The sequence below is a fragment of the Sapajus apella genome, unplaced genomic scaffold (assembly GCF_009761245.1).
Source record: "Sapajus apella isolate SASKATOON/1434 unplaced genomic scaffold, GSC_monkey_1.0 scaffold27, whole genome shotgun sequence".
Classification (NCBI taxonomy): domain Eukaryota; kingdom Metazoa; phylum Chordata; class Mammalia; order Primates; family Cebidae; genus Sapajus; species Sapajus apella.
Genome location: NW_022436967.1, coordinates 10484669 through 10502107, shown reverse-complemented (window position 1 = coordinate 10502107; position 17439 = coordinate 10484669). Strand labels below are relative to the sequence as shown.

Here is a 17439-nt window from a genome sequence, read left to right as displayed (position 1 = left end):
TGGCTGTGTTAGACACCAATTTTGATGTATTGCCGCTTTCCCCATACAAAGGAAGTCTCAGCGATGCTGGATGTCCTGGTGTCAGGGCACTACCCTGGTGGGTTGCACAGGCTCTAGGAAGAGAGAAAGGAACTTCTTTTCTTCTTTACAAGAAAGCAATCATGAAGCTTGGAGAATACACTTAAGGGTGATGATTGACAATCTTCAGTGATTCCAGAAACTTGCAGAAAGAGGTACAGATCCTTTATTTGAACCAGGATGCCATGTATTTTGTATAGCACAGCTTGGTTTGGATTAGGCTGAGGGAGGGGAGTGGCTGAATTAGATGTCAGTCTCCTTGTTATAATCAAGTTTTCCTTAATAAGATCTCAAGCTTGCATTTTAATCCAAAGACAGATTCTTGAGTGCTACCTCTTGGTGCTACTTCTAGGCACCATGACATATGCAGCAATGAGCTCCTCACCTGTTGCCCAGCGCATTGGCAGCATCCCTAGTTGATGCAGCCAAGCCATCTGGAGCAGGGCAAGGGGGGCACATGCGGTAAGACAGCCAGATAGCTGCCAGATGCTGCAGTTTCTTGGCCGTGGCCTTGGCCTTCCTCTAGTCCTTTCACTATTATGCTGAGGGCATGTGGCAAAACAAGGCAGGCCCCACGAGGCAGCTTATTTGCTTTTGGCCACTTCCAACTGAGCCACCAAGAACTTGAGGAGCTTTTTCTTCTTCAGCTATTTTTCTCGAGAGCCTCAACACCCCTCTATCTCTTCCACTTGTAGCACTTATAGTCAGGCTCAGCCGTAAGCCACTGACAAGAGTGTATTAACTACAGGTGTGAGGAGGAAGCAAGGGGCAAACTATGGTTTTCAGAGGCAACTGAGCCCCTTCAACACATAGATAGGGATTTCTATATTGGTGAATTTTGTCACTAAGTGCTCCCTTTTTACCAGTATGTGAAGCTTTTATTTAACAGTTTTATTATGTGGTCCTCTCTGGTGTTGAGTTTGAGCTCACTAATTAGATCGTAAGTTCCTTCAAAGAAAGAAAGGGTTTCTATACTCTGAAGCATTTCCTGCAATGTCTAACACAGCGTTGTTGTTGTGCAAGGAATAGGCACTCAATGGGTATTTGTTAAATTGATTTGACCAAATCTCAATTTCATGTTCAGCTCAGCAGATTTTGTATTGAGTTCCAAGGAGTCTAGATCCTTTCTGGTCATCTATACCTGAAGGTATAAATTCATTTTGACCAATTTTCCAACTTTAACCTTCTCTTGTGCACTTTAGGAAGAACAGCACCCCAGACACAAATTTTTCAGGGACTTGGAATTCCAGGTTTTCCATGGGATTCAAGATGTCTGGCAGTTTTTAGCCTTTGACTTCTTATTTTTTACTTTCCATCTCTGCCCCCTTGAAGTTAAGCACAGTCATGTGACTTATTTTGGCAAATGAAAGATCAGATGTAATGTGTGTTAACCTCCTCTACCAAACTAATCTCCTTTCCTAGTAGGTTAGGTGAAGTTATACAGTGGTAACAACAGCTTCCAAAACTTAGTTGAGATTCCACTTGACAGAGTGGCTCAGGGACCCAGTTGACAGACAGTCTGTCATCTCAATGTGTGCTGCCGGATCACTGTGGCAGGGGAAGCTGGCATGGATAATTGTTCACCAACTCTTAACTAACTCTCCCACCCTGAAGTAACGCACATTACAACAGATAGTTTATTAGCCAAAGTCAGCCACATGGCCATGCTTAACTACAAGAGGATGGAAAAATGCAGTCTTTCCCTGGCTCTGGAAAGAATGAAGAACCAGAAATACTGTGACCTCTGTAGAACTGACCACACCTCCTCAGAGAGCCCAGAAGTTGCTGTCTTTCAGTTCATTCTTTAAGAAAGCATGGGACGACCCTTAGGAATAATATAAATACTTTATCCTTTGAGATTCACAGGAGTTAAGAAACAAACAAAAAAAAAAACTGTATTAAAGATGATTTATGTCTTAATAATTAAAAATTAGATTTTTAAATATTATGTAAACATCAGGTTATTTTCCTCCAAATCACTGATCAGCAGTAATCAGTTGTAGCGCTCTCTAAATGCCATCTAAACAGATGGCTGATGGAAGCAATTGGACGTGTTTAGAGTTGCCAGCCCTTCTCATGCTTCTGATGCTTCTTACACCTCACAGTCACTCAAAGGCCCAGCAGCTCAGAGTCCTCCATGCAGCAGAGCCACTTCAGACTCCTGGGCTGTGGGGATCTGATCTTTATTCCCTGCCCTGTGACTGACTCTTGTCAGTCACAAAGCAAGGCTACAGGTTCCTCAAAAGCAAGCAAGGAGTCATCCCACGTCATTCAGTCATGCTGTGTTCCACACTCACTCAAAACTTCCCTCTTTCCAAAGATACAATTCTAGGCCGGGCTCAGTGGCTGGTGCCTGAAATCCCAGCACTTTGGGAGGCCAGGGTAGGTCAGTCACTTCAGGTCAGGAATTTGAGACCAGCCTGGCCCATGTGGTGAAATCCCGTCTTTACTAAAAATATAAAAATTAGCCAGGAGTAGTGTTGCATGTCTGTAGTCTCAGCTACTTGGGAGACTGAGGCACAAGAATTACTTGAACCTAGGAGATGGTGGTTGCGGTGAGCCAAGAACGCACCACTAGGTGACAGAAGGAGACTCTCTCAAAATCAAACAAGAAAACAAAACAAAGATACAATTCTAACTATAAGAACCAGGAGTTTATTCACAAATGTAATGAGTTTAGTAGCTAATGCTCTTTTAACCCAAGTCAATGGACTATTACCCTGACATGCCAGGTAAGAGCCAACCATGATATGATCGAAAGAGCTTTTGCATTAGAATCTAAAGACTAGTTCAACTCCCAGCTTTGCCATGTTCTAGCCATGTTATCTTGGAAAAATCACTTGGCCCCTCTAAACCTTCATTGGTAAAAATAGAAAATTACACTTACCTTCTAGGATGGAGTTTCCTATTGATAAAATGTAAATTATAATGCCCACCTCTTGGGGTCATGGGGATTTAAATTATTTTGACAAAGATAATTTATGGGAAAAATATATATGTATAAGTATGTATATCCCAAGCTGGGAACTTCTTCCCTCCTTTTTTGCTTGCTAATTAAGAGTCATAAATAAAATGCTGATGAGCTGCAGTCTGCCGTCTGTGCTGTAGCTGGAGGGCTGTTTTGACTTAGCCTGACAAATGGCTAACCAGCCGCTCCCACCATGCCCATCTCAAGCGTTCAGCACTGAGAAATCCAGCTACTGCCAACAGCATCTTATAAACTTGTCACTATTTACTTACTTGGTGACAGTGTTTTTGTTCAGTGATCATCCCTGAGATTTTACCCGTCAGGGTGTGTCTGTTTCTCTCAAAATGCCAAAATGCCATTTAAATATAATCCTTTCTCAAACCACATGAAAATAGTGAAGATCTCTAAATGAGACTTGATGCCCTTGGAGTTCATCCCCATCGCAGTGCAGTTGGAGTGGGATGTTGTCTTTACAAAACAGTGGCTGAATGCGGATAGGGCTTTATTAAATGGATGCAAACTTCAGAGCCACTTCAAAAGCTGCTAGTCAGGATTTCCAGGTAACCTGTCAAGTGGGGTGTTAGAGACTGCTCATACAAGCTTGGAAAAACTGACTGTTACATTTTCAGGAACTTTGCAAGGTGGTTGAAATCATGTTGATAGATTGAAATTGGCCATGGTGAGAGTGTTTATACCATGGTAATTAACAAACACTACAAAATCAGGCATTTTCTCCTAGAGTGATGTTTGCTAAACATTTACTAGCTCAGTACTCTACAGTATAACCAAATCTTTGTGCACCTGGATAAAACTCAGTATGACTGAGAATGGGAGAAGGGACATCCCAAATCTAAAGTATAAATAAAACCATGAGGCTGGACTCACTTTTCTTGAGTCTCTGCTGTGTGCCAGGTTCCATGCTAGCCTAGATTGAGAATGATGTGTATCAGGAGGTACCTAGCAAATTAATGATGTGGACCTACCAAAATGGTGTTCATGTGAAGGATAGAGAGCCTCCTAGGAGGTTGACTGCAAGCCGGTCACGGGAGGGAGGGAATAATGCTAAGTATAGGATGATACTTGTCACTCAGGTCTCAATCCAGGCCCTCGCTGAGATCTGTAGAGGGTGGGCTGTTGGGGAAAGGTTTAAGTAAAAACAGAAAAGGCCACTTTGGGAAAACTCTGTAGGACATGATGGTATTGTTTGGATTTGGCATCTTGTTTGTTCGAGGACCTCAGCTGCGGTAGTTTTGTGACTGCAGAGGCTTGGCCAACCCACAGACAGCAGTGGGGTGGGCTCTCTTGTGAGCTCTTTTTTGAGAGCACTTTGCGGAGCACCACAGTGTGAGTAAAGAGGGGGAAAGGGACAGTAGAATTTATTTTGGTGACCCCACACGTGCTGGTAAGGCAAAGGGGAAGCTGGTTGCACATACATTTTCTTAACCTCTCAAATCCCTTGTGAGAAGGGCATTATCATATCCTCTTTGTAGATAAAGAAACAGGCTTGGAGGGTCTGAATGACTTGCCCGATATCACAGAAAGTAAGTGGTAGAGCTGGGATTCACTCATGGGGCTGACTGCAAACCCTTCATGGGGCCTCTATGGCTGCCCTGAATTCATGTCTGCATTTATCTATCTTTTTCTTCTAGTTTTGGGGGAAGAAGTCTCTCTCTTCTTTCCAGGGCCAACCTTTCCACTCCTGCCCATGAATCCTGTACCTTCCTAATTCCTGCTCCAGAGTCTTTGTAAAGCACCCACTGCTTTGTTGTGCATCTTTAGCTTTTCTTCCATCAGTTTATTCATTAATCTTTGCTATCTATTAACAGAAATGAGTAAGAGTGTGGGGACTTTCTTAGCCTTCTCTCTTAGCCTCTCTGTTGCACTGAACACAGAACACATTCTCCTTTATTCTTAAAACTCTCTACTTCCCAGCTTCTGTGATTGGTTTTTCTCTTCCCTCTCTGGTTATTCTTCTGATAACTTCTGGTTCTTCTCCCTTTTCCCAACCCTTGAAATAGAAGCATTACTCCAAGTGTCTAGTGTTGGCTCTCTTCTCCTTCTTGTGGTCCCTATGGCCTCAGCACTCTCTGCAGACAAATATATCAATATATCTACAGCTCTGGTTAGGAAATGAGCAGAAGTAACTCAACCGGGTGCCCAGGGCCAAGAGCAGTCTCTGGCATGTAGCGGACACTCAGTAAACAATAGGGATTTCAGATGAAGGGAACACTGTGAACCAAGGCTGGGCATGTATGCATTGATTTATTTGGAGGATAACCCTTTCAGGCTCTTGAACTCCTCAAGAGCCTTTTTTGGGCCTTTTCCTCATTTTTAATCCCCTGATCCAGCATAATACATAGTAACTGTTCAATAAATGTTTGCTGAATGAATGAATGAGTCCAAGGTTGATGATAAATTGATGTAAAATTGTGGCAGTCATTATATAGGAACTTGTATGTGCCATGGGCTTGCAGCCATGCAAGGCCTTTTCTCATTTGAGTAATTCAGTTGAAGCTGAGCTCCAGGATGACTCATCTGGCTGCCGTCAGCACTGAAACCTTGTGCCATCTTCCTCCCTTGCCCTTGCTGTTGCATCGCTAATCAGTGGCCCAATCTTGTTGATTTTACTTCCACGTGTGGCTTTATGCCTTGTATTTGTGTTTTTGTTTCTATTCTCATGGCCACCTCCCAAGGTCAGCTCTAATTACCTCTTGTTGGAATGTCAGCGTAGGTCACTCCCCACTCTGGTCGCTGTTGATCCCTTTTCTGTAAGCTACGGGCTTGGCTATGCTCCTGATGACCGGCTCTGTTTGGAAAAAAGAAAACAGAACAAAGCAGAATTGGTTCTGGGAAAGCAAGGATAAAGAGGGCTAAAGTAACACTCCATTATCTGCCTTTAATCCCACAGGCCCTTAAAGCTGTTGCCTGCTTTGGGTTTTACCCTTGAGTTGCTTGAGTGGGCTTATCCCCTCATTGCTTCTTATAACAAAGAGTAGGATCCATTCTCACAATAAAGCTAAATTGTAGGAGAAAGAAAGCGGACCAATGGGAAGCTTGTGCTTGACTATGTTGTTGAAGAGAGGCAAAGGAAATGGAAGAACAATCCTTTAGAGAAGGGAGAACAAGAGAAGGGAAAATGTAAAAGAGGAGATAGAAGAAGGCCATTAAGGCAATACTTCTAGAGGGAAGGAAGAAACAAAGGAGAGAAGACCAGAGCTGAACTCCTGCCATTTTTCAGAGATAATTATGATTAAATGGGCCATTTCTGAAAATGCTCAATAAATGTGCACTGTTACCTTAAGGTTTTGCTCTGTTGCTGTGCATTACATGGGCGTTGCATCAACTTTATTGGTCCAGAATTTTACCTAGTAAAATAGTGAGCTAATGGACTTTAGGGGGACTCTCTGGGGACTCTTGAGCTTAAGCAATTTAGGTCAGTGTTATGCAAAGTGTGATCTGCCTTCTGCAAGGAGGTAGGTACAGAAATCCACAGTCTGTATTTAGAAACTTTATAGCATTGCACATTGCTACAATGATGTGCAGGAGGTGGGTGGTACCAGTTGAGAGAGCCAGAGCCAGAGAGATCGTGGGCATTTCTTCCCATTTTTGCAGCTCAGTAACTTCACCGTGGTAGCTCAAAATCAGCCGTAATGGGAGGTATTTTTATCATGCAAATTGACAAATGCTACAAATCAGGACTCCTCCCACCCTTAAGAACTGGGTGCTAAACATTTGTGGGCACGCCACTGCTTGGCTGAGAAGTCCAAGCATCTGATGGGGAAATACTATGGAATGGCATGTTGTTCCACTTTCTTGGTGAGTTACTTGTGACTGGAGCTGCCTACCCAGACATACACGATAGGATCACCTATCTGTCAACAAAGGAATAGGGGAAATTGGTCCTTTACCATAGGGAGTTTGAAATGCACTGCCCTAGGTCACCTTCAGCTTGTTCTGAGATCCAAGAGTATTCCAACAGAGGTCTTCAGGATAACCAAATGGAATAACCCATTGGTTTAGAAACCTTCTACTCCAGATTTCAAGTCCTATAAGACAGTTAGGATCAAGGGTAGCTGTGGCAAACACAGCTGAGACGGAGAAGCCAAATGTGAAATAGCAAAAGATATTTGTATTAGTCTGTTAGGACTGCCATGAAAAATATCAAAGAATTGGTGGCATAAACAACAGAAATTTATTCTTTCACAGCTCTGGAGGCTGTAAATCCAAGATCAAGGTGTTGGCAGACTTGGTTTCTCCTGAGGCCACTCTCCTTGCCTTGCAGATGGCCACCTTCTTGCTGTGTCCTCACGTGGTCCTTTCTCTATTTGCATACATCCCTGGTGTCTCCTCCTCTTCTTACAAGGACACTAATCCTGTAGGACTGGGGCCTCATGCTTATGACCTCATTTAACTACAATGATCCATTAAAGGCCCTATCTTCAAATGCAGTCACCTTGGGGGTTGGGACTTCATACAAAATTTGGGAAGACAATCCAGTCTGTGTCAGTGTGTCACTGTGCTTTACCTGTCGATGCTCACTCTGCATTCCAATCAAGCATGGTATAGTAGATCATAAGACTGGAGACAAGGAGGCCTGACCTGGTCTCCCAGGTCTGCCTTCCCATTGGCTGTGTGGCTTTGGGGACCCTAATCTTTCTTATCCTGCATTACTTCACCTATAAGATGAATATAATACAAGGGCTTCTCTCACAGCGTAGTTATGAAGATCAAGTGAAGTCATGGAGGTAAGCTTTTAGCACAGTGTCTGACCCATGATAGGTGCTTAATTAAATGTATACTTTTAATTTATGGTTTTGCTCTATTGCTGTGGATTGCATATGCAGTATATTTTTAGGCCTCAGAGGAGGTCTAGGTGTGAAGAGCTGATGCAAATTCTTCTGTCTCTGTTTTAGATCCCCATTCCATGGTCCTCATCTCCAGGATGATAGGTAAGAAAAGGCCAAGGTTTTTCTGACACCCCCGGTTTACACTTTCACTCTGAACTTGCTAAAGCTGACTTTGAGTGGAAAGCCATGATTTCTTGAAGATCAATAATGCCAAAGAATCCAAAGGCATCACTTATAAACCAATGCCCAGCAGCCTGGCCTGCAGTGGGGTGAGAGGTATCAGGAAAAAGCACAGGAACAGAGAGTCGATGCACTGGGAAGAGAACCCCCTCGATGAGGCTGATTTTCCCAGTGTGTAAATAAATTATGTAAATAAATATCTGTACATATTTATAACTTCTACTTCTGAAAGATCCATCTGGGTGAATTTGACTTTTACGCACTAGAAGAAGTTTGTTTAAACAATATTATCAAGAAAAACCATGTAGTCAAATTATTAGTCTTTAAAAACAAAATGGACAATTTTATACAGAAGGAAACTGATATGTTTAAAAAAAATCTCCTGGTGTACTGATTTGAAGATAAAACCCTTTTAATTAAAAACACAGAAGTAAGGTTCTTAGATGGAAAATAATGTATATTTTACCTGGTTCAGTATTCTTTTGGATAATTCAAATTTTGGTGATCAGAAAAAAAGATGCATAGGCTTTTGCCACATAAGATCTGGCCAACATGCTATGCCCTTTACTGCCTGGCATTGATATTCTCTCTTACCCACTGCAGGCATTCTCACTTCTGTTGGATGCTCCTTCCACTTTCTAGCAATCTCCAGCCTCACCCAGCGCTATCCCTCCTCCAGTTCCCACCTGAAGCCCTGTCTCTCTGATCTTGTCCTCCCTGACCACTCCTCCTTGGAAAGAATCTTCCTCACCTGAATCACTCTAGCACTTTTACTCTGTATTGTTAATTTTCCAGTTAATCTCATCCATCTTTGCAGTGCCTTTCATGATATCACCTTGAATTGCATGGTTAAGGGCTTGTCTATCTTGTTAAGCTGCACGCACCCTGAGAAAGGGACCTCATCTTACTCTTTGACACTCCTCCCCCATTTAGTGATAATTAGCTGTGTGCCTCTTATAGAGTAGGAAGTCAATGAATATCACAGAGTTGATCTGCTTTTTCCTGAAATGGTTAAGATCATTTCATATTAATAAGTGTGTGTCAAGTCAAACTTATAGCAGTAAGCACTGAGTCTTTTTCTTGTTTAATTGTAGATACCAAGCTGGAACTCTCTAGTAAATGCTCCTGGAATGTAATCTGTGGGTGCCATTGTTCCAGTGAGTTACAGTGATTTTTAAATCTAACTCTGGTGTAAAAGAGACCTGGGTTGAGTTATGGTTTTTCTGGTTACCAGCTGTCTCACCTTGGGTAAATTACTACCTCTCTGTGATGGTTAATTTTAGGTGTCAACTGAACTAGGTTAAGGGATCCCCAGACGTCTGATAAAGCATTATTTCTGGGTAAGTCTGTGAAGTTTTTCTGGGAAAGATTGACAGTTGTGTCAGTGGACTACTGAGAGAGGAAGATCTGCCCTTACAGTGTGGGTGGGTGCCATCCGATCAGCTGAGGGCCTGGAGAGAATCAAAAGGCAGGAAAGAGGTGGATTTGCTCTCTCTTCGGGAGCTTCCTCTGCCTTGTACATCAGGACTTCAGGGTCTCTGACCTTCAGACTCTGGAACTTTTGAACCAGTAGTCCCCAGGTTCTCAGGCCTTTGGCCTCTTACTAAGAGTCACTTCATTGTCTTCACTGGTTCTGAGGCCTTGGGACATGGACTGAGTTATACCACTGACTTCTCTGGTTCTCCAGCTTGCAGACTACCTGTCGTAGGGCTTCTCAGCCTCCGTAATTACACGAACTAGTTTCTATAATAACCCCACTCTTGTCTGTCTATCTATGTATCTATCGATCTATCCATCCATCCGTGTATCTATGTAACTATTTATCATCTATGTATCTGTCTATCTATCCATCTATCCATCCATCTATCCTATTGGTTCTGTTTCTCTTACAGAACTTTGACTAATATACCCTCTAAAGCCCAGTTTCTTCATCTGTTAAGCGTGTGTTAATAGTGGCACCTTATCTCATAAGATGCTGGCAAAGGAGTAAAATAGAAACAGTAGCACTCAATGAATATTAGATTTTTATCATTAATATTACTGTGACCTACAGAGATAAAAAAGTAGAAACCTCACCCATGGATATCCATCTCCATTTGTCTGAACCAAGGGTAACTTGAATGAAGAGTAAGACCGGCATACCATTGGAGAATTGGCCATGCAGGACCTGGCTCTCTATTTCCCTGTGCCCAGTGCTGCTGGATGGGAATATAATACTCCCTGTGAAGAATTCAGAAGGAGCACTTTCCCATCGAGGAAGAGTTGACTTGTGAACTACCTTTGGCCTCATGTCATCATGTCCCTAAATCCCCACTTCCCTTTGTAAAGTATAAAATATTTCAGTACCTTCAAAACACTATATTTTGTGTTGTTACTCTGGAGTTGGGCAGGTTACACTGGCAGTACAGTCTTATTCATTAAAGATAAGTCAGCAGGACGTTTGGCCTGGAATGAATGATGAAACAAAGTCAAAGCATATTCAATGTTTTCTCAGAGATATTCAAGAAAAACAATAACTTTAGTCGAGGAAGCATACAGGAGCCAAAACCTTCTGTAGTTTTCTTATAAGGACTGGAGAGTGGGCACAGGTAAAAGAGCTCCTGCATGGAGAGCCGGAGACTGTCGGGAGGCGGCCAGTCCCGTGTTTCACCGGGACAGCTGTGCAAAGCAGAGGCCGCCAAAAAGGTGCAAAGTGGCTTGTCAGCTCTTCTGCATGTTCTCACAAATTAGGCATGCGTCCCAAAAGGTATACTGCAATATTAAAGCTTATTTATACACACTGTAAAGTTTCCCCTGTGTGTCCCAGCAGGTGCATGTGTGGCTGGGCAGTATCCATGGACTGATTCCATTGTAAATTACATGGAGCTGACATGGCTGAATCCCACAGCTGACTTAGAGGAGGATGCAAGCTTGTGCTGGGCGAGGGGCTGAGGCCCCTCTGTGTAAGTCATATTAATCTCCTCTGAGCAGAGTGGTACAAAATTACTGAAGCTGCTTCTCGAAGACACTTCTAACGCAGTACCTAGTGAAAATGTTAGGCGCGATGTGTTCTTAGTTGCCGCACTGCTGTTCCGAAGTCCCAGGTATTTCTCTACCTATTATCCGTGAACATGAGTTTTGTGGGGAAGGCAGTCACAGGCTGAGGAAAGCATCAGCAGTCGTGTGTACTGAGATGCCTGTAAAGTGAGTGAGGACAATGAAGTTGGTTGAAGTGCCCCAGGAAATGGCCAGACTTCCGTGGTGGAGGTGAGGTGAAGAAGTGAGCCCTGGCAAAGGTGTGTGGGGAGAAGAAGCTGCCTGGTGCATGACGCTGAGTAATGTTATAACCCAAATCATCTGACTGCAGATTTGAAAGTTGTTGTTACTAAGAATTCAGATGGGAAGAGAAATATGGTTTGGGTTATTTCCATAGTCATTCCAGAAATCCAGGCTCAGTTTGGCATTTATTGGCATAACTGTTTATTTTGGATCCACGTAGAAGTTTGTGTCTTTCCGACTTGTGTGATACTTCAGCCTTTCCTTGGAGTCTCTGTGGCTTCTCTCCCTCCCTTGCTCATGTCCAGTCATTGTCAAATGGCTTTGTGCAAGTTACTCTTTCTCGGCCTCCATTTTTTTGGATCCTACCTTTATTTGATCTCATTTCTCTTTGCTGCCCTTTTTGCCTGTATTCTGTCCAGTCCAGGCCCTCTGGACCTCTTGCCTGGGCCTCCAAGGTCTCTCTCCTCCCATCTCTTCCCTTTTGTCCCTCCTACCCAGAGCACAGCGGTAGTAACAGCCACCACCATTTAATAGGCACCCTTTCTATGCCAAGTCTGGGGTTGCTGTGTCACATATGTTATTTGTAATGTTTGCAATAACCCTGGAAATGGTATGATTACCTCCATTGTACAGTTTGGAAGGCACCAGAAAGGTACATAATGTGCCCACATTCATGCCAGCTAATGAGAGGCAAAAGTGGAATGATAACCCAGGGCCGCTGGGCCTCTCAGTTCATGCTGTTCCCTAACCATGCTGTTTTCTCTGCTCAGAATCCTTCAGTGGCTTCCACTGCGTAATAGATCAGGTCTGGGCCCCTTATCTTGGCTTCTGAGTCCTCTAAAATGTAGTCTGCTGGGTTTCCAGGCTTTCCCCTCCACCCGTCATGTATCCTATCCTTTAGCCAAAAAAAAAAAAAAAAAAAAAAACAGACAAAAACCCCCAAAACAAGAAAACCATTTTTATTTATACCCATACTTTCTTTCCTAAGTGCTTTTATATGTGCTATTTCTCCTGCCGGGAGCAGAGACTGTCACGCTTTCCTCTATATAAGTAAATGTTGCCCAAGAAAACATTGAACAGAGTTGGGCTAGAGATCCATTTATTATCTGGTTCACAAAGGGCATATTGGATCTTTATTAAATAGTCTAAAATGTCCTTTCAATAATGTTTTTCTTTAATATCTTTTTAAAAGACATTTAAAATGAATCAGAAAGCAATTAAATGATTAATTGCTGCGGCTGGATTCTGCTGCCCTCAGCCTCTGTGGATGCTATCTGACCGATTAACCTCCATTTCTGAGCTCTGTCTGATTGAGGAAGGCAGTGACGGAAAACGCTTGGCCTGTCACATGACTGATCCTTGCTGTCATGAGCCATCGTTTTCTAACTGCAAGCTTTCATTTTCAAAGCCCTGGCATGATTTCAGGAGCTGTAAACCCTCATGTGAGTAAGTGAGCAGTAAGAACTGGCAGTTTTTCAATCTAAGTCTCTGCAGCTTTAAACCCACATTTAGCTGTGATTCTTTTTTTCTCTTTAGGTTTGACCTTTTTTTTTATTTTTTTAGTGAATACTTTTTTGATAAGTAGAGTGGGGTGAAGGTGAATTTGACTGAGACAGATGTGGGTTGGATGGGTTGGTCCATTTAGGGCTGACCCTGGAAAAAAAAAGTCGTATCAGTCTTGATGTTAATTCCATAGTCAGAGTAGGTGAGAGAGGAGTGGATAAGTATACGGGGTTCCCAGCCTTCCCAGTACAACCATGGACTCAGAGCTGGGGACACTAAAAATGTACATGAAGTTTATGATTTCACTGGTAGAGATGGCCCACAATGCCAGTTTGGACAGGTGTTATTCTTAATGTCTTGGGGAAGGTCAGGAGACATCTACTCCAAGGCTTAACTTCTAGGACAGTTTGTGGGGTATCAGGGAAGGCTATATCATTGGAAAGATTTCTAGTTGCCATAAATAATTGGGCTTCAGTTAAATGCAGAATTAACTGTTCTCAGTGTATTATTAGCTGGACAATGTGTTTATTACATTGTTTACATTAGTGTTTATAAGTAATCTGAAAACAAAAATGTGAATATAATATGAACTATCTCAAAGATTTGGGTCTGTTTCATAGTTTTATTTGAAATTTATATATTAAATGTTTCATTTCCCTTTTTTCTTCTTTCCCCCTTTTTCATTTTATTTTTTTAGCTTTCAAAACAAATTAGCAAGTGGAGGAAAGAGGAGAGGGAGAAACTGCACACCAGCAGAATGTCATAGTAGGCAATATCATGAAAGCAATGTTGGAACTTTCTACTCAGGTTTTGATTGTGCATCTCTCTCTTTGTTGTCTTTTCCTTAATCTTCATCTTTAGCAAGTAATTACTGACCGTCAAATGCCCTTATGGCACCATCTTAAGAAATGGATGTAAAGAATTCTATAGGGGAAAAAAAGCACATTATTAGTATAAGAAATTTATTTAGAAGACAGTTATAGACACATATAAAAATGATAGCAGCTTATGTTTACAAAGCACTCACTATATGCCAAGACCTTTCTAAGGACTTCACATAATATTAGCTCATTTAATCCTTGCAACAACTGTATAGGGTAGGCGCTATTATCCCTATTATTAGTGATTATCCCTATCACTATTATTCCTTATGGATAAGGAAACTGAGGCAAAAAGAGATGACATAATTTGTTTTCAGTCACATGGCTAGGGAGTGGTGGCGTCATGATTTGAACCCAGGCAGTCTGAATCTGGAATTTAAAAAAAAAAAAAGTATAACCAGGGTGGAAACTTGTTTTGCTCTTTTCAGGTTTCCTAAACTTTCCATCACACCAGTGAATTCTGAGTGACAGTAGTGTGGAAATTGAAAGAATGAAAGAGCAACTGAAGTAGTGAGACGGTGAAAGAGAAGAAAAAATGAAGAAAGATGCTTGCAAAAATACTACCATGGGTCCTGAGATGAGGATTCTGGGAAGGTAGGTGTGGCAGTATCTCCTGTTCTGTGCTTACCTGGGCCTCAGCCGGCAGACAGGGATGAGCAGTCAGTTAAGGAGTGTGGCTGGTGACTGCTCTGCCATGCATTGTGCTGGTTTCCTGCTCCTCAGGCTAAAATGGACGCCCCTGACAGCTCCCTTTGAGTTCCTGTTCATCTGAGGCACACCACCCTTACAGATCTGCTGCTGCTTTCCTTCTGCAGAGCCACAGTGCTGTCCTTTCTTCTCAGACCTCTTCTCACCTCAGATCAGTTAGGACAGGGCCACCAGACAGATTTGGGATTTCAGAAAACTGTTCAGATGTTATAAAGGTAAAATGGTATTTATTGCATATGTAGTATTTCCAGTAGAGTCTGGGTCAGCATCTCATAAGCAGATACGTTAACATTTCAACCACAACATATATGTATCGTCATCCTGAGGTAAGTGGTGATTATGTAGAACCTCATGTCAAAAAGGTCAGATTTTTGCCACCTATGGAGTTTTTATGTCAAATATGTGAAAAACTTTGGGTTACAGGGTTTTGGGATTTTGGAACTGAGAATAAGGTGTTGTGGACCATATCATTATCACATTATCAGTTCCTTCCTCTTTCATCAGAGGCATAAGCATGAAGATGCTCACAAAGCTATTCCTATGCTTCCTGTGCTGTCCGAGAAGGGATCTGATTCTGGCTGAGCCTTAAGAATCACAGTTCCAAGCTTTCTTCTCCTTCCAGGTTTTAGTCGGGAAAGTAGCCATTCTGGAATTAGACTCCATATCTACACTTTATACATTCCCTGTAGGTTTGGTGAGCAAAAAGTAATAAAGGAAATACAAACTCAGGGAAGAAAAGATTTTTCTAAGAAAGATCTATTTACACTCCTTAGGCCTCTACCCTACTTCCCTTGGGAGTTACTTAGCTTAGCTTGGAGGATCACAGATTAAAGTACAATATAGTGAGTATTATTAAAAACAACCTGTAAGACTGCATTATCCAAAAGATTTAGCAGCTAATTTTCTTCTCACATCATTTTTTTTTTTTTCATGGTATAACCTTCTTTAAATTTTATGCCCTGCTCTCAAATTCCTTCTGGGTTTAATGACTAATCTATTTGTGTTTACCCTGGTGAAACCTATAGAAAGAAAATCATAAATTAATGGCATATGTTTGCAGCTATAAACAGGGGACAGATTCAGAAATATACAAACATGCCTAGTAACCTATTTCCTGGAATTGCAATGCTCAACTCCCAATTAACCTTAGATTTACAAGTCTAATCAAATGGCCTAGTTCATTTCCATTGAAAGCTGTGCACTTTGTATAATCTTTCACTTGACCTAAATCTGTAGTAATCTTTGGGAAATAAACTCCTTTGTGGAGCCAATCTATTGGATGAAGTCAATGTCCCTTTTTAGGAACTTGAGCTACCACTTTATGTACTCTAAGACACAGTTTGCAAAGGACCAGTCTGCCATACCCCATGTAGGAGGAGGCCTGTGCTGGCCCCCACCACACAGTGTGCTCTATGGTAATGGAAGGCTGTGCTGAGTCACTTGCACTGTGTCCCTGGGTCTTCCTTAAGGACAGTGTATGATTTTGGAAGATAATAGTAGCAAACATTTATCTACCACCTCTCTAGATCAGCTAGGCATTCTTCTAAGCCCTTTCTGCTGTGAACTCATTTAATCTTCTTAAGTAAGGGGCAGGAACCATTATAATCACTGTCCAACAGATGAGAAAACTCAGGCACAGAGAGGTTAAGTAAATTGTCCAATCAGCCTCAGCTGGTGACTGGGGGAGTAGGGCTTTGAACCTGACAGTCTTTCCTAGGATCTATCCACATAACCATTAAGTCACAGTGCTTTCTGGGACATTGTATAGCCTGTGCAAAACCTGAACGGTGTGGAGCTTGCCACATGGGCTTCATTATACTGTACCCTCCCCCAGAGCTTTTCAAATCTTGGGGCTCTGCAGAATCCCTAGGGGTCATGGGAATGAAAGGCAAAGGGGGCTCTGGACTTCTACACCCACATCAGCCAGAACCAGTCAGCATTTTAAATGTTACTTGCTAGCACTAAGATTTTATCTGACTAAGGGGTTCTGTAGCTCACAAGAAGCTTAAGAACTATAGCTCTAAATGCTCAAGCCAGTTAACTCATGCAGGGGTCATACCAACTGCAAAGAGAAATAAGGTGTAGAAACCCTGATCCCAGTGCTGTGTGTTGCTGTCATACTCTTTCTTACTATAGTCAATGTCATAGTTATGAAGTCAGTGTGCATTTTGGTGATGACATTTCAGGGTAAACTAGAGACTGCTGCCTGGGCGACCACAGGGTGGTGACCAGATCAGGTGCTTTCACAGTAGAATATAGAAAAGGCCACCCAATCCTACAGGCCTGGTCGAGGGAGGGGCAGGAGAGATAAGGCAAAAAAACTCAACATGGTAGGAAAGGTAAAGAAAGTGGTGAACAGAGCCAAGGGCGGGTGCTGAAATGAGGGTCCATACTCTGTGAATTAGATTGTTGAAAGTAGGGCTGGGAGCAGCAGAAGAGAAACCAATGAAGGTGGCAAGATGAGAAAGACAGGATGGAAAGTTCCCAAGGAAATTGTGGATCACAGAGGACCCCAGGAAAGAGAGTCTTGGGTCAAGAGAAAGAAAAAGCTAGGAGGTAATTTTTTTGATAAAGTGTGTAAGATTGGTAGATAAGTGTAAACAAAGGATTTCCACAAAGCATTTTACCAAGTATATCACCATGCCCTTGATTAGGTGGATTCAAAACTGGCTTAGTGAACTTTATCCAAAGGTGCTGCCTACTGCGCTACAAACCAGCCTGGAGGGCAGGTGTGGCTCTGCAGTCTTCAGCCTTAATTTATAAAGCAAATGCTCTAGGGCTGGCATGGTGGCTCATACCTGTAATCCTAGCACTTCGGAAGGCCAAGGTGGGAAGATTGCTTGAGCCCATAAATTTGAGGTCAGCCTGGACAACATGGAGAGACCCCCATCTCTACAAAAATTTTAAAAAATTAGATGTGGGGGTGTACACCTGTAGTCCCAGCTACTTGGGGTGAGTATACCTCTAGTCCCAGAGACTCGGGAGGCTGAAGTAGGAGGATCTCTTGAGTCCAGGA

General features: G+C 42.5%; 1 protein-coding gene across 4 annotated transcripts in view; it reads left to right on the top strand.

Moving 5' to 3' along the window:
- The window catches only part of LOC116560819, a 226801-nt gene that overhangs the window by 157571 nt on the left and 51791 nt on the right, over positions 1 to 17439 (top strand). The window contains exon 4 of one of the 4 annotated variants that reach the window (XR_004273152.1): positions 10127 to 10341. The exons of the other annotated variants lie outside the window; for them this stretch is intronic. The gene's annotated coding sequence lies outside the window, so the exon portion shown is untranslated. Of the gene's footprint in view, positions 1 to 10126; positions 10342 to 17439 lie in introns of those variants that run through there. 4 annotated transcript variants of the gene reach the window in all.